We start from the raw sequence: 18,830 nt of genomic DNA, 5'->3' as shown, positions 1-18,830 counted from the left end.
TGTTATGAGCCATATAGTGAAAAAGGTAGTCAAGATGAAAAAAAAATGATGAAACGTTCAAAAATATGATTGCATTCATCTCATTACCCAATAAAAGAAATAAGTTTGGGGGTGTGAAATTGAGAAAAAGAAAAAGGGAAAGAAAGAATGAAGTGTTGAACAAAAGAAAAATTTTGATAGAAAAAGGGTTTACTAAGTGATGGAAAATAAAGCTCTGAATAGCTTCTAGATTGACTATGTGCTTAGGGTGATTTGAGCTATACATTATCCCATATCCAACCTTAACCCTAGCCATACATTACAAGCTAACTAGAATCCTATTGATTCTTAATATAGTGTTAGCCTACATTAGTGGAGAGAGGGATGATAAGCAAACTTTGGAGTTAATTACTAATTTGAATTTTGCATGAATATAAACTTATCTAGATTGTACAATATTCTAAGTGAAGAGATTGCACACACACATGGAATTTCACTTAATGATGAGTTTGCATTTGAATTGAGACATGAACTTGAATAATATTTATGTGTTGCATAGAGTTATGACTATGGATTAACTATTGAGGATATTAAAGGTAATTAATGAAATGGTGCAATTGAATGTTAGTTAAATGTTTTCATGTTTAAGTTATTGCATGTTGTTTTATGTTTAGCTTGAGGACTAGCACACACAAAATTCACAGCCAGAATAGACCTGTAAAAAATCAATAGTATCACAAACATACCAACACCGAGGCTCATATTTCTTGGCATCACAACTCTTTGCATTCCCCTGCACAAAAAGCGTTAAAGACAGGAAAAAAATAAAATAGCAAATTATTCCTTGCAATCACCAAACTAGAAGCATATTTATAACTTCATAACATTTAATCATCATCATCAACTTCACTTATAACCCATAAGAAATCCTCTGCTCTTTGCACCCCGGCTTTGGTTAATGAATTTGTACTCTCATTTGCTGATCTTGGAATTTTCCTAAAGTTGCATTCCATTGGTTGAGACTTGAAAAATGCCATCTACATCTCAATTGTGAGAATGTTAGCTTAAAAGGAATATTTTTAAAAGGGGTTGAATTGAACGTTTTTGAAAATTCTTTATAACTTTTGAAAAGTAGAGTGTTTTTAGACCAAGTAAAAATAGAAAGCTTCTTAAAAACATTGAACTAAAGTTGTGGAAATTCTTTTCATGTATTTCAAAAATGAAGTGAAGAACTAAAAGTAAAAAAGAGTGTTTAAAGAAGCATAGAAAGAATATAAGCATTTTTATAGAGGTTCGGCCTCTTTGTTTACATTTTTCCCTTAAATCAATAATAAAAATACTTTTTCAAGGTTCAAGCATAACCTTCACAATAAGTCTTTTCAAGGCTTAGACTTAACCCTTAGACCTTTCCAGTTAGTTAAGATATAACCACTCACAAATAATTCCTTTTGAAAGTTAAGGAAGAACTTTTACAATGTAATACAAGGATGATGAAAAACAAGTTCAATTACCTCTTAAAAGGCTGAATAAAACAATGAAAAGAAGGAATGAAGGCTCTTAGAAGAAATTAGGAAGCTTAAGGCTCAAGTAGCTCGATGGAGGGATACTTTGATTTTAAGAGTGATGCTTAAGGAATCTTGAACTAGATGTTTCACTCTAGCTTGATAATCTTGCTCTTGGTGTTCTTTGCTTTGGAAAATATGCCTTAAACCTTTATTTATAGGTAAGTGTCCTAAAATAGTCGTTTGTGTTTCAAAAAATAGTTGTTATACATGTTTTTTTCTAACTTGTCTAATGCAAGGTCTTAATACCTTCAAAGCAGGTCTCGATACAATTGAAGCATATCTTGATATCTTGTTGCTTGAATCAATTAAAGTCTCGATACCTCTTTTGCATGTCTCGATACATTGCTGCTCTTTGGCATTCTCAAACTAAAAGATGTCTTGATATATTGCAGCCTGGTCTCAATACATTTAATGTTGCTTTTTGGAATTTCAAGTTTAGAAAGGAGGTCTCGATACTTTAAATGTGGGTCTTGATACATTAGCGCATGCTCTTTGGAAATTGAAGTCTAGTGATGATGTCTCGATACCTTGAAGCCATGTCTTGATACATTTGCACTTGCCTTATGGAAATTTGAAGCCTAGAGGTGAAGTCTCAATACCTTGAGGACAAGTCTCGATACATTGACACTTGTTTTCTAGAATTTTGGACTTTTGAGATGATGTTTCGATACTTCAAGGTTAAGTCTTGATACATTAACACTCGAATTCTAGAATTTGGGGCTTCAGAGATGATGTCTCGATACTTCTAAGGAATGTCTCAATACATTTGCTTCTTGAGGCTATTTCTAAGGCATTTTAAGCCTGATGGCTCGATACTTACTCAAAGTGTCTTGATACCTCTATGCTGTGAGGCATTTTCTAAGGTATTTGAGCTTCAAACTTATACCAATACTTAGCCATTTTTCTTGCAAATGCTTAAGGGATTTTGTGGTGTTCAAGAACACTTTAAGACTTATATTTTGATCATTTGATTTTGTCATTTAAAATAAGATCAATTGTAAAGCTAATAATCTCCCTTTTTTAATATGACAAAACTAATGAGCAAAGTAAATTTTAAAAGCTCCCCTTAAGTTTTTGAATTGAAGCACATTAAAGAATGAAAAGTTCCCCCTCACTTAATGCTAAGTTTTGAACAATTCAAGTGCATTTGTGTGAATGCAATGTTGCAATTTGCTCAAAATACTTCTTTCTCTTTTTTTTATGTCAAAAAAAGTAACATATACTTAATGGTAGGACTAATGTAAAGCATTATCTCAAGTCATCAAAATCATATAAGTAGTCACCATTTATTTAGGTGAAAATATTAACATTAGCTTCCAAAATATACATATAAGCAACTATCACCATCCAAAATATTAACTTCCCAAAAAAGTTAGAGTTATAACTATATCCACAAAAGTATGATGATTAAATATAAGTGTATAAAATGATCATCCAACAAGAAAACTAGATAATGTTTGAAAATAAAAATATATGTTCCCTAAACAAATCATGGCAAAATGGGTGGAGTGATGAAAGATGGGTCGGTAGGATCAATGGAAGGATTGACTGAATCAGCAGAAGGATCAACTGGAGTCATGGGATCAGTGTGAGCATCGATTGGAGTAGTTGGTTGTGTTGACAGAATAATATTGCATTGCTGCACCAAAAAAGCAACCTCCAGCTCCATAGTAGTGACTGTTGTCAGATTTACCATACAAGTGCATGTATCATTAACAAGTAATATAATAGAAAGTAAAGTTTGTTCCCACGGAGAATTGTCCAAATCTTTTTGCTAAGTACTAAAATTAAAACAACTTAATCTTATCCAAACAACAAAATTAAAAGCTATTGAAAAATTAACAAACTAAAATTGAAACTAGATCATTAAAGGAAAAATAGCAATTTAATTAATTAATCAATCAACTAAAAGTCTAGAACCATAATATCCCTTCAATGTTTCATCTTAATCTCTTATATTCCCTTTTCACTTACTAAGTTGTTAACGTAGAGTTCTAATTTTTTTTATAAGTCTTTTATAACTCTATTATATAGAGTTATTTTATCACATTTTAGATGCTTAAGTAGCTAAGTCTTTGAGATTTTAAGTTCAGAATTTAACATTTTTACTTATTTTTTTAATCAAGTTCAATGTATGTTTAGTAGTTTAGTTAAGTTATTTTAATTTAATTTTATGTTATTTTTATTTAAATTACTTTTAGTTTAGTTATTACTGATCTCTTTTATTGTTTTTATAGGAAATCTTATGAAAAGACTTTATTTCATGAAAATCTGTGTAAGTATGGTGATAGCTTCATTCGTACATGCTGTAGTATTTCGAGGAGAACTTTTTCTACAAAAGTCCAACTAATGTGATTCTTGAGCCATTGGAAAGATAAGATATATGGATACAGCTTCATGTATCGTTGTATCCATTTTAGATCAAATCAAGGTGAAAATCACGTTAGAACAGGCTGAACTATTGTAGTTTCTATACCAGGTAACATGTAGGAATGAAGCTTATGACCTTGAATTGCTTAAGGTTGCGGCACCATAAGGCAAAAAGGCATCATAGTAGGACCAGAGGCTACAGTGTCATGGTGTGAAAGAAAGCAAGGCTATGAAGCTAGTGGAAGTTAATGCCCCTTACATTCATCCAAGGGCACAGTGCCATGGCGCCAAGAGGGTAAAGCCATGATACTAGAAGTGTTTCCTAAAAAACTACACTTTCAAGATTTTAATTCTAGGGTTGTTTTAAGACTATTTAAAGGGCCTCTTTTAGAGGCTTCAAAGGGGAGATATAGAGCAACAATTATGGAGAAAAAGAGGTAAAAAAAAAAAGCAAGAAGGCAAGAGAATCCAAAAAAGATTTGTGATTTAAGAGCTTCAATTCTTAGTTCCTCTATTTACTTTTGTTCTTTTCTTACTTTCTTTGACTTGGATTAATAGCTAATTTTCTTTAGATGATGTTTTTATTAGATATTATGAATTAATTTACTTTTTTTAGGATTATGATTGAACTTAACATGTAATTTGAATTCTTAATCTCTCTTTTGCTTATTTTCAATGAATATGAGTTGTTTATTCTAATTCTATTTTTAATGCTTCTAATTACTTTGTTAGAAATGTTAGCTCAATGAATCAAGTAACAAGATTATCTAATAGGTGATGAACTGGATTTTAAAAACTTTGGTAAGTGTAAAACAATCTCTTATAGTCGACCATCAAAATTCTCCAATTGACTATGGTTGTAATTTTTTTCACAAATCAACTCCAATGTCTTTCAAACAAAATTGTGGTCAACTGTAAAGACTCAAGAATCAATCTTGGAGTAGAAAACTCATTTTGAAAACTTGTAAGAGGAATTTCAACAAAAACTTTGATGTATATGCTAGTTTAATCAAAGCTGCTTAATCAATCATAGATAAATGTTTACTTTGAAATGCTTAAAACATTCTTCAATCATAAATCAAATAAAGGTAAATTTGAGAAAAACATTTCAAAAAATCTTTTCAACAAGGAATGGACAATTTGTGATGGTTGAAAAATGTTTTTAACAAAGACACAAACCAATTTGGCAATGAGTATGAAATCAAGGGTTTAGTAATTTGTAAAATGAGTTTTGCAAAGTCAAGTGTAGAAATTTAATGTAATAAAAATGAAGACACAAGGATTTACAGTGGCTCGGCTTTCTCTAATACCTACATTTACTCCTTTAGTAGACCAAGGGATTTTCAATTGACTGAAAAGGATTTTTCCTTTTTAATAGAAAGTGATAACTCTTACACAATCCACTAAAGAGATTCTTGCTTTTTAATGGGATCAAGTGGTAACCCATGTTTTTAACAAGTTCACCATAAACTCATGGTGTTTAACAAGCTCATCACAAACCCATACACAAACTACAAAAGGATTATTGCTTTTGGATTGGAAGCGATAAGCTTTACAAAATAGCTTTTCAAGGCTAAGCTAGATCCTTTACAAGGATAACAATAGTGCTTCTAAAAGGTAGATTTTGCTAAATGGGTACAATAGAGGAAGAATACCTAACATTTGGTATAAATATAGGATATAAACATGGGAGTGAAAGCATGAAGAAAGTTTAGCTCAAGCAAGCTTAGTTTTGCTTGGTATTTTCCCATTTTATTTTAAGACCATGATCTTCAAGAGTTTAACCTTTTTTCTTTCTTTTTCCTCAACTTGAAATGCTTTCCAATGGTCTTTTTTATAGTTAAAAGAGTCTTGGAGCCGTTGGAGGTGATTAAAGCTAGAAACTAGTCATTTTTGTGTCTAACAATCACTTGTAGTCGACTATTGAAGTTCTTTAGTCGATCTTATTCTAGAATGATTGTATTTTTTAAATCTGGCATGGTGTGGTCGACTACCACTCTCTTAGGGTTGACTATGACTTTATAAAGGCATGGATTTCACGTGCTCGCTTTTTAAGGTCAACTACAGACTATATGTGGTTGCCCATGGTTGTTTCTTTTCAAGTTTTCATGCTACCTCATGTAGAAACTACAACAGTCAAGCCTTTTTTAACATGATTTTGACCTAGATCTAGTTTGAACTGGGCAAAGTGGTGAACATTACAGTTGTAACCTTTCTCTTAGATTTCCAATGGTTTAAGAATCACATCAATTTGACTTCTATAGTGAGATTTATACTTTAAATTTCGCAGCATATATAAGAGATGCACTTGGCCATACTTGCATGATTTATCGCTACAGGGTTGACTTGTCTTGCTTTAAGATCGATTGGAGATTTGTTTCTTCACAATTCCTAGACATTTGGTACTTAACTTCAGCTACTTCCTTGCTTCTTCCTTGTGATCAAATGTTGAGTTGAGAGTGAACTTCATGGCTTGAGAACAACTTGGGTGTTGTGAAGATCAACCATCTTTGAATGCTTTGAGATAAGCTTCAACACTTGTGAACTTGTCTTGTAACTTCAACGTCTTGAAGATGAATGTTAAAGGGGTCATAAATAGAAATCATTCAAGCAAATTTAGTGCTCATACAATTAAGTCATTCAAGCTTGTAGATATTTGTAGAATAAGTGTGATAATTCAATAGCTTCAATAATTCATATAACTAAAACTATAATCATTTCAAGAATTTGTCAAAGATCATTCAATTAATGTTCAAGCAAATTTAATCATTTTTTCATGATCAAAATTATAATAATTTTAAGGCTAACAATCTCCCTTTTTTGGACATGACAAACTAATGAGCATAATTTGCACTTAAAATGATTGTAAGATTATCTCCCCCTCAACATATGCATCAAATTTGCTCATAAACCTTTTCCTCCATTTTGTTATATCAAAGAGGTTAAGAAGTTTGAGTATTAAACACTCAAGATCATAAACTAATGGTTAACTAAAATATACACATTGAGACCAAGAGTATGTAACCATCAAGCCACCAAGTTATACATAAAGCCATTTACTACTCAACTATGACCAAGTATTGAGAAATTAAAAGCAAGTATGCCATATATATATATGAGTGTGTGAAGTTAAGGTGTGAGCATACTATTCATGAAGCTCAACAAAAGTAAGCATAAAGATGTTCAATAAGCATATAAACCATAATACCATCAATATTTAGCTAGAATATTAAGTGTTAACGATCAAGATATGGCTCAAAATACCAATTGAAAGATATAAGTAAAATCTCCCTTTTTGTAAAAGCAAATAAACACAAAATCCGTTTTAAGGGATAGAATCATTTTAAAGCTCATTTTATCAATTGGTAAAACTCTAGTAAAAGCTCTTTATTTTGAAAGGACATTTAAGCATGTAAAGTAATTCAATCTTGCAATGCTTAAAATCATTCAAAAAGAATATGATCAATGCTGGTTGGATTATACACGTAAGTGCACGAGACAGTACAAGTAATATAAAGTAAGTTGAGTATCGTTTCTCATAGAGATTTATACCTATTCTTATTAAGTGCTAAACTTTTAATAAAATAATCTTATCCAAGCACTAATTTCGAAATGATTAATTAAATTAAAAATAATTAGTCAACTAAATAATTAATGAAGCATAAAGTGTCACTAAAAGAAATATTTACTTAAAACCTAGGATTATGGTATTTATCAAAACTTCATTTGAATTAAATCATCCTTAACTTAGATTAATGAAGTACATGGGTAACCTAGAATCCAAATTATGTACACGTCTTTATCAAGATCATGCACATATAACATTTCAAAATTAATCCCATATATCGATACAAATTAGTTAGAAGAAAGTTCATTAGGTTTGTGTTCTAATATGGATACCTAAGATATTTCGGTATATGTCTATCCTAACATGAAACTATCACCTAACCTTGAAGTGAATCGAACAAAGGCTATTCAAAACTCTAGTTTATTCTAAACTCCCTCTGTTGAGTTCCATTTAGAGACCCAACGCATTTCAACTAGTGATCAGGTAGTGAAAAGCATTAAGTGAAGCATTGAATAAACCATGTGATTTCCATTAATACTAAGCAAGGAAAAATCTAATTATATTCTTATCTTGACTCTGTGCAAAATTTGAATATTGTTTGAGTATTGAGTTAAATTCTTATGTTAAACTTCATTGTTAGGATAAGATTTTCACAATTTGAGCACCATATTTTTTTTAGCTTAGATTCATTGTGCACATCGAGATAGCGTCTATGTGATTGTAAAATTTTGAATTATGCATTGAGTTCTAGAATTTATTTGATTCTTTCTTGAGGAGAAATCCTAGGAAATACGTAGTTAAGGAAATGATTTAGGTTATTCTTGGACTGATTGGGCCTTTCAAGCCACCTCACTATAAATTATCCTTTGAATACTCCTTTAAGCCTAATGTAACCTTTTGTTTGTTTAAACACTAAATTAATAGCCTAGACCCTTACATTAAAAGTTTCAATTTTTGCATCCCTCATTCCTAAGTGCATAATTCAATTTAGGAAATGTAATGAGCTAGATAGAGAAAAAGGTAGTAAAGATGAAAAGTGATTAAAAGATCAAAAGTGTGATTGTATTCATCTCACTACCCAATAAAAGAAATAAGTTTAAAGGTGTGATATTGAGAAAAAGCAAAAGAAAAAAAAAGAAGAAAAAGAATGAAGTGTTGAACAAAGAAAAATTTGATGAAAAAGGGGTGTACTTGATGAAGGAGAATAAAGCTCTAAATAGGTTCTAGAATGACTACGTGCTCAGGGTGATTTGAGCCACATATTATCTTATATCCTACCTTGACCTTAGCCATACATTACAAGCTAATTAAAGTCTTAATGATCCTTAATTTCACATTTGTCTACATTAATGGAAAGAAAGATGAAAAACAAACATATGCCTTTTTATGTGAAATTTCTTAAGGATATCTTGTCGAAGAAAAGGAAGTTGGGTGAGTTTGAATAGTGGCATTTACTGGGGAGTGCAGTGCAATCATACAGAACAAGCTTCCTCTAAAGCTTAAAGACCCTAGCAACTTTACTATTTCCTACACTATTGGTGCTTTATTTTTCACTAAGGCGTTAAGTGATTTGGGAACAAGTATTAATTTAATACCTTTATTTATCTACATTAATCTAGTTTTGGGGAGCCCATTACTGTGACACTACAATTGGTAGACTGAACCCTCACATATTTGAAAGGTATAATAAAAGATGTACTTGTGAAAGTTAATAAATTCATTTTTCATGCGAATTTCATAGTACTCGATATGGAGGAAGATAGAGAGGTTTCGATCATCTTGGGGAGACCTTTCTTACACATTACTAGTGCACTCATTAATGTGGAGAGAGGAGAGTTTACCTTGCGAGTGCAAGATCAAGAGGTAATCTTTAACATTTTTAGAGACTTAAAGTTTACTAACGATCATGATGAGTGTTTTGCTATGATTGTGGTTGATAGGGTGTTGTTGTAGAATAGTGATGAGTGTTCCTGCCTATCATGCAGATGACCCAAGTTCAATCCTTGGCAACAACGTCAAAAACTTATTTAATTTTCTACCCACGCAAGTATATATATTGCAAAGATATTATAATTATGAGTAGAGTGTCTATCTTATAAGAAATTAAATTAATTCTTGCCATTAATTAATTAAATTACACACCATAATTTTATCCAAACACTAAAATTTTAAAACAAAATTTTAAAACTAAAACTATTCTAAATTTACTTAGCAAAATTACTTTTCTAAACTTGATTGACTTGTAGACCTAAGATTATTATGTTCCTTAATACTTCATCTTAACATTATCTCTCTCTCTTAACTTAGTTTAATAAATTAAGTTGCTAACCTAGAGTCTTAAATTATTTACAAGTCTCTGTTGAGTTTCTCATAAAATATATCTTCTAATTAATTTACTATATGTCTACGAAAATTAAATTAAAGACAGATTCATTAAGTTCGTGCTTTAATTTTAGTTACGTATGGCTTAGAGGTGTATGTCTACCCTATATGGAAATCAAATCACTTAATCAACTAAGTGTATTTGATCATATGCTATTCTATTCAAGGTCTACATAAGTTTCCTTTGTCAAGGTTTTACTTAGGTTTCGAATTCAATCTAATTGGTGGCTAGTCAACAAGAAGCATTAAGAATAGAATAAAACAAACAACTTAATCACATTAAACATAAGTCAAATAAAGACAAATAAATCAGACTATGCATTAAGTTCAATCATAATCTTAGATAAGCAATTTAGTTCCTTATCAAGTCACACATCATCATCAAATAAAGTTTAAACATTTAAAACAAAACCAAGAAAAATAAAGAATAAAGAAACTCTAAGAGTGAAACTCTTGATCTCCAAATCTTCTTGATTCTTTTAATTTCCTTTTAGCTCTAAAGTGGATTTTTTTCAACAATTTTGTGGCTTAATTCTTAGCTCTCAATTTGGTGTTTCGTTTTATCCTAAAAGTCTTTTGAAAGGCTTTTTTTTTATAGTGCTTTGAAGTTAGGCCAAGTTAGATGAACAAAGAAGCCAATTCCAATTTAGATTTCCACATCAGACTACATGGGCCGCATCATAACTCCTCCAAAGCCTCAGCATTGACAATTTAAATAGCAGAAATTATAATTGTTCTAAGACTACTATGGTGTTCCAACTTTGACAAGATTTTTAACCATATTGCAAGCTGAACTGGGTGAAATGATAAACATGAAAGTTATAGATTTCTCTCTTATCTTTCCAATGGTTAAGAACCATTTCATTTGGAGCTCTGTAGAGATAGTTATGATCGAAATACCGAAATATGTGCAATGAATGTCTAGAAATTGAAATTGCTCTCCTTCTTCCATTAAAAGTCTTCCTTCATTAAACAAGCACACCTAAATCAATAACAACCTATCTTAATCACATTAACAGAAAATTAAATATAAAATTAACTAAGTTTAGATTGACTTAGCTAAATTAATTAGTTTAAAATAATTTAAATAAAACCTACTAATATTTGTACATAACTATAAGAACTAAGCTAAATTAATATCAAAATCAAGCCTAAGTAACTCTATATCATAGAGTTATCATAAAGTCAAAAGAGAAGTTTTTAGGGAAAGTGACCCCACTAACCCATTTGAAAGTTCCTTGATTCCTAATTCTGAAACAAGTAATGAGGGTGGCTTGGATTGTGTAAATGTGTACAATGCTCCATTTCATGTCATGAGGGCAGAATTTGAAATGGTGGTTTTTTCATCTTCTTCATTTTCGCCAACAAAGCCTTTTACTAAAGAACCTGATAAGTTGGAACTCAAACCATTGCCAAATCATCTGAGGCATGTATATCTTGGAAATTCATCCACTCTTCTTTTATTGTTTCATTTGCTCTTACTAATAAATAGGAAGATAAGCTATTGAGAGCTCTGAGAGAGCACAAGAAGGCTTTATGATGGATAATTGTAGACATAAAAGGGATAAGTCTTTTGATATGTATGCATAAAATTTTGTTGGAAGATGATTACAAAGCAACAATCAAGCATCAGAGAAGATTAAATCTGATCATGAAGGAAGTAGTGAAGAAAGAGATAATCAAATCGCTAGACATTGGCATCATCTATCCTTTTTTAGATAGTGCATGGGTAAGTTTAGTGCAATGTGTACTGAAGGAAGGTGGGATGATAGTGGTTGCAAATGAGAACAATAAGCTTATCCCCATGAGGACAATAACTAGTGGAGAGTTCGCATGGATTACTGGAAGCTCAACAAGGCCACAAGGAAAGATCGTTTCCTTTTATCATTTATTGATTAGATGTTAGATAGGCTAGCTGGAAAGGAGTTCTATTATTTTTTGGATGGGTATTTAGGATACAATTAGATAGCAATAACTCTGAATGATTAAGAGAAGACAACTTTTACCTCTCCTTATGGCACTTTTGCTTTTAGAAGGATGCCATGTGGAGTTTGAAATGTTTTATCCACATTTCAACGATGCATTTTGGCTATTTTTCAGATATAGTGGAGAAATTGTTAAAGGTGTTTATGGATGAATTCTCTGCTTTTGGAAATAATTTTGATGAATGTTTGTTAAATCTTGACAAGGGCTTAAAAGGATGTGAAGAGGCAAACCTGGTGCTAAATTAAGAGAAGTACCATTTTATGGTACAAAAAGGCATTGTTCTTAATCATAAGGTTTCAAGAAAAGGATTGTAAGTGGACAAAGCGAAGATAGAGACAATTGAAAAGCTTCCACCACCAAATTTTATAAAAAGTATTAAGAGTTTTCTTGGACATGCAGATTTTTATTGATGATTCATTAAAGACTTCTCTAAAATTGCGAAACCCTTTTGTAACTTCTTGGAAAAGGATGTTCTTTTTAAATTTGATGATGCATGTCATGTTGCATTTATAGAATTGAAAAAGAGATTGACATTTGCACTTATTATTGTAGTTATTGATAGGTCACTTCGATTTGAGCTTATATGTGATGCTAGTGACTATGCTATATGTGTAATGTTAAGATAGAGAAAAACTAAATTTTTTCATTCTATATATTATGCTAGCAAAACTTTGACTGAAACTTAGATGCATCACATTATTATTCAAAAAGAAGTATTAATTATTGTCTATGCATTTGATAAGTTTCATTCTTACATGATTGGCATGGAAGTTATTGTTTATGTTGACCACTTTATAATTAAGTATTTAATTGTTAAGAAAGATGCCAAGCCAAGATTAATAAGATGGATTTGTAGCTATAAGAATTCGATTTGGAAATTAGGGATAAAAAAAGGCTCCAAGAATCAAGTAGCAAAACATTTGTCGAGGTTGGAGAATGACAACCAAGGTAAGGACTTAACTTTGATCAACGAGACCTTTTTTATTAAACAATTATTATATGTTGGTCATAAGAATTTACCATGGTATGCTGACTATGTCAATTATATTATAAGTAAGCTTTTTCCTCCTAATTTAAACTTTCTTCAAAGAAAGAAATTTCCTCATGATGTTAGGTTTAATGTGTGGGATGAACCATTTTTGTTTAAGTAATGTGCTAACAGAATGTTAAAAAGGTACATTCCAAAGGAGGAGGTTGAAAACATTTTGACTCATTATCATTCTTCAAATGATGGGAGATATTTTAGAAGAGATAGAACAGTAGCCAAGGTTCTTTATTTAGGTTTGTCTTGGGCAACACTTTTTAAGGATGCTCATAATTTTTTTGCATTATGATAGGTGTCAACAAGTGGGGAACATTTCAAGAAGACATGAGATGTCATTCAATATCATCCTTGAAGTGGAGATTTTCAATGTTTGGGGAATTAATTTTGTGGGACCATTTATTTCTTCTTTCAACAATCGCTACATCTTGGTGGCTGTTGATTATGTGTCAAAGTGGGTGGAGGCCTCAACTTTGCCTACGGATGGTGCTAAGGTTATGTTGAAATTTTTAAAGAAGAACATTTTCACTACATTCAGAAATCCAAAGGCTATAGTGAGTGATGAAACTAGCCACTTTTGTAATAATATTTTGCAGCTTTACTTGCAAAGTATGGAGTAACACACAAGGTGACAATAGTTTATCACCTCCAAATGAGTGGACAAGACAATATGTCAAATTGAGAAATTAAGAGACTTTTAGAAAATGTGGTATCTCTATCAAGAAATGATTGGGTCAGTAGACTTGATGATACACTTTGAGCATATAGGACTGGTTATAAAACTCCAATAGATATGTTCCTACATATCAATTGATATTTGGAAAAACGTGTCACCTTCTAGTTGAGTTAGAGCCCAACACCTTTTAGGTCACTAAGAAGTTAAACTTTGACTTAAAAGCAACTAATAAGAAGCATTTGCTTTAGTTAAATTAGATGCATGAACTCTACTTTGATGCTTATAAGATGTTAAGATTTACAAGGAAAAGATGAACAGATGGCATGATCATGATCGAAAGATTGTTGAGCACCATTTTAATTTGAGCCCACATGTGTTATTGTTTAACTTGCATTTGAAGCTATTTTTGAGCAAGTTGAAATCAAGATGGTCGGGACCCCTTCATTGTATCAAAGGTGTTTCCACATGGAGCAATGGAGGTAATGGATGGTATAACAAATGTAACATTCAAGGTGAATGGGTAACAGTTGAAGCATTATTAGGGATGTGACATTGATTGTCGACGATCCTCTATCAATCTTTTTGACCCTAATGAAGCTTAAAAGAAAGTCCAACTAATGACTATAAAGAGCGCGCTTCTTAGGAGGCACTCTAAGTTTTCTAAACTTAGTTTATTTTATTTATAGTTATTGGAACTTTTATTTTTACTTGTAATTTTATTTTTCATTTTATGTTTTATTTCATGAAGTTAATTTTTTTTCTTTTGTTTTGCAAGTGCTTATTAATAAAAAAAAGGTTGAAATGGCGTCGTGGCACCATTGGTGTGAAGGTCATAATGTCAGGTCATTTTTGCGCCTCCCATACAAAACATGAGAGTAGGGCACTGCGACGCTCACTCGAGCCCCACTTTATCAACCTACCGTCTCTCGTCCATTCTTCATCTTTTTCACTTTCTAGGTTTTCTTTCTTTCTTTACCTCCATGTTTTCTCTTTCTACAAGTTACCCATTCATAAACAAGCTTCCATTCTCAAACTTTTGCACTAAATCAAGCTTTGAAGCCAACTAATACTCTTCCACTCATTCAACAACCAATGCCTTTGCAAAAAATTTATGTAAGTAGATTTGTTTTTTGATGATTTTCTCTTGGGTAGCTTTTGATATTGAAGAGGAGTTTGTGGTGGGTGATTAATGGGTTTGTGCCAAGTTTGAGATTGTAATATGTGTTCTTGCAAATTACTTCTTTTCCATTGATTATTATGAAGTTTGATGCTAAGAAGTTATGAATAGTAAAAAGAAAATAATTATGCACTTGAATATTACTTTGTGATATTGCGAGTATTTATGCACTAGTATATTTGGTGGAAATTTTGGTGGGTGGAATTGTGTGAAGTGCAACATATATTGTTGAAATTTGGGTTATTTTACTGTATATTTGTTGAATTTGAGATGGCACCTAAGAAAAGAATTAGAGGTATTTGTTGACTCCATATGTTTTTTATGCTAACGAAACATTCCTTATTCATTAATGTCTAACTTTACTATTTAAGTGTGTAGGATAAAGTTAACCCCCTTAATAAATTAGTGCTTAAAGGAAAAATCGTTTAAAAGATAAGTTAATCAGTTAAAGTGAGAAAGAAGAAAGGACTTAGTTAAAACAGAACATTGTTAACTGATTAATGGGAAGCCTTAACCAATTAAGGCATAACTAGGTACCTAGAATAAGAAAGACGAAAAAGCCTTAATTAGTTAACATAAATCTTAATTGATTAAAAAGGTGCTGGAATATGAAAATAGAAGCCTACTAATCAGTTAAGAATTTGGGTTAATTAGTTAGAGCACAACGTTGTAGCACTTTCAAGCATCAAAAATCAAATTTAAAGTAAGTTTGACCATTAAAGGAAGTCAAAATGGAGAAATTCAACTTTGAAGATTTTCTAATTAATTAGAGTTGATTTTAACTTTTTAAGATTGAAAGAAGTGAAGCCTTAATTAGTTAAAGGCAGAACTAATCAATTAAAGGATGATTGCTATTTGAAGAAACCTAGAAACAGAAAAATTTGAATCGGTTAGAGTTTCTCTAGCTAGTTAACATAGCATAAAGAGCTACAACATAGTTCAAGCCAAGGAAGGCATAATTGATTAGAGCCTGTTTGTAACCAATTAGCAAAATTCTATCTACCCATTAGGATTTAAACATAAGAGGATAAAAAAATGGCTAGAATGGCATCAAAGTTGTTCTTAATAGCTAGAAACTACCTTAAACAACAAAATCTGACTGCCCAGGTATAAAAGGAAGCTCCAACAATCAAAAAAGAGAGAGAGAACCTACCAAGAGCATATTTTGAGCAAAAAGCCAAAGAACTTTCACTAAAAAACCTTTTGTTGTACATTTTTTTTTGAAAAAGTGTTGAAGCTTAATTGTATTTATCTTAGATCTGGAAAAGTGATTAGTTGTGTTTTTTTCTTTTTATTTCTTGGGAAATTAGAGTGTAAGAAGAACTTTAAAGCTTATTGTAAAGGATTCGAGCTTGGGCTAGAAGCTCACCTTGTAAAAGCTAGTTGGAAGCTGTTAATTGTACTGGTATAGTGAAGTTGGGTTGAAAATCCTTGATTGGGAGATCAAGGTAGTGGATGCAGGTCAAGGGAACCGAACCACTATAAATCCTTGTGCATAGTCCACTTCTTTCTACCCTTCCTTACTTGGTGGTTTTTAGCTACAACAAGTTTTAAATCTTCCTTCTTCTAATTGATTAGAAGCTCTACAATTTAAGAAGGCCTAACCTTAACATTTTTAGTGCTATGCACCCCCCCACTAGCACACCAACGTGGCCATGATAACTCTATTATATATAGTTATTTTGACACATTTTGGGGCTTAAGTAGCTAGACTTTTGAGATCTTAAGTTTGGATTTTATCATTTTTGGTGTTTTCTAGTTAAGTTTAATTATATGTTGAGTAGTTAATTTAAGTTATTTTTGTTAAATTTTATATTATTTTGTTTTAAATTACTTTAAAAGTAGTTATTGCGGGTTTCTTGTATTACTTTTGCAGGAAATTTGATAAAAAAGGCTCATTTGATGAAAATAAATGCAAGTATGTTGATGGCTTCATTCATATATGTTTCAGTATTTTCACCAGATCTTTCTATAAAAAACTCCAAGTGAAGTGATTGTTAGACCATTAGAATTTTAAGAGGAAAGGCTACAAGTTTTATGTTTACCACTTAGCCCAATTTTGATTGGATCATGGTCAAATTATTTGTCTAGTTAGGAGTACTATAGTAGTATGCATGGACTGAACATGATACGGTGTTTGGAGCATATCTTTGATTCCAGGAGTCCAATTGGTGTGATTCTTAAGGCATTGGAAAGTTAAAAGATAGGGATAAAAATTTTATGTTTACTGCTTTACCTAGTTTTGAGCAAATTAGGGTCAAAATTATGTTCGAATTTGATAGACTGCCAAAGCATTGGGAGAACAAGGCTGTAGTGTTGGTGAAAGGAAGCACACAACACATTTTCCTGAGAGCTCAGCACCGCAGCGCTAGAAAAGAGGGCAGCAACATTACTGTAGCAAGAAATCAAGGACGTGGCATTGGGCAATTTTCCAAAAATAAAAATTTGGTAGGATTTTGGAAATTAGGTTACTTAGAGCCTATTTAAAGGACCTTTTTCAGAGGTTTTAAGGGGGAGGTAACAAGCAACTATTCTAGTGATTTAGAGCCAAGAACAAAGCAAGAAAACAAGATATTTGGAGGGAGAATCAAGATCACAAAGCTCTAAATATTAGTTTTCTCTTTTTACTTTTGTATTTTTCTTATTTTCTTTGACTTGGATTAATGGCTAATTTTCTTTGGATGAAGTTTTTATTAGATATTATGAGCTAAATTTATTTTGCTAGGATTGCAATTGAACTCACATGTAATCTAAATTTTTAATCTCTTTGTTGCTTATCTTTAATGAGATTTGAATTTTTTATTCCAATTTGTTCTTAATGCTTTTAATTACTTGATCACCAATTAAATTGATTTAGGAACCTAAACAAACTTGGGAAAGGGAGTTTAGTGTAAACTAAAATTGAGATAACATATGATTATATTAATTGAATTGCGTATAAGATAGGGATATACCTATAGGCCCCATGTAGCCAGATTAAAGCCTAAACTTAATGAGTATGTTTTAATTTCAATTCGCATAAGGATATAGTATTTTGGTTAAAATAGATATTTTTATAAAATGAGTAAGGAGACCTTTATAAATAATTGAGGACTTTAGGTTAGTAATTCAACCCATTGAAATAAGTTAAGAAAGAGAGTTAAGATTTAGACGAAGTGTGAGGAATATTGTAATCATAGGCTTGTTTGATTTGATTTTTACTCAAGTTATTATTACTTTGATTTTCTTTTTAGTTAAAATTCTGGTTTAATTAGTTTTAGTTAATTAATTAATTTTGATTGATTGGATAAGATTAAATTGTTATAATTTTAGTATTTAGTAAAATTTTAGAACAATTCTCTGTGGGATTGATACTCTAATATATATTATTTATTCGATACGTATACTTGTGTAGTAGAATTTTAACCGACAAGTTTTTGGTATCGTTGCCAGGGAATTGTTTTTAAAATTTTTACTAATATTAATACCAACCAATTTAGTGTTACTTCTAATTTTATATTTCTTGTTTTAATATTAGTTTTTATTTACTTACATATATCTTTGGTCATTATATGTAAAGAAGAAACAACTTGAATTTTGTTCTTTTTGATCTTGAGATGAAACGGATTTTCAAAAGATATCAAAAGGAGAATTTGCAAGTTGCAACCTTAAATTAGATAATGGATGAGGATAATAACAACAATGGCAACAATGCCATTAATCTGGTTCCTAAAGAAAATAGAGCACTACGAGATTATGTTGTTCCCTTTTTGCAAAGTTTACACAAAAGCATTAGAAAACCTTCCATCAATGGAAGTAATTTTGAAATCAAACCAACTTACATTTAGATGATTCGGTCTTCGGTCCAATTTGGTGGGTTACCCAGTGATGATCTTAATTCTCATTTGGTGAATTTTTTGAAAATTTACTATACTTTCAAATACAATGAAGTAACTGATGATGCTATCAGAGTGAGACTATTTTCGTTTTCATTGAGGGATAAAGCACAGAGTTGACTTAATTCATTGCCCAATGGGTCTATTACTACATGGGAGGACTTGGCTCAAAAGTTTTTAGCAAAATTCTTTCCATCTACCAAAACTATA

The sequence above is a fragment of the Theobroma umbraticum genome, unplaced genomic scaffold (genome assembly GCF_002168275.2).
Source record: "Theobroma umbraticum cultivar Fairchild unplaced genomic scaffold, ASM216827v3 scaffold_12.1, whole genome shotgun sequence".
Taxonomy (NCBI): domain Eukaryota; kingdom Viridiplantae; phylum Streptophyta; class Magnoliopsida; order Malvales; family Malvaceae; genus Theobroma; species Theobroma umbraticum.
Note: the sequence above shows the minus strand (reverse complement) of the source record.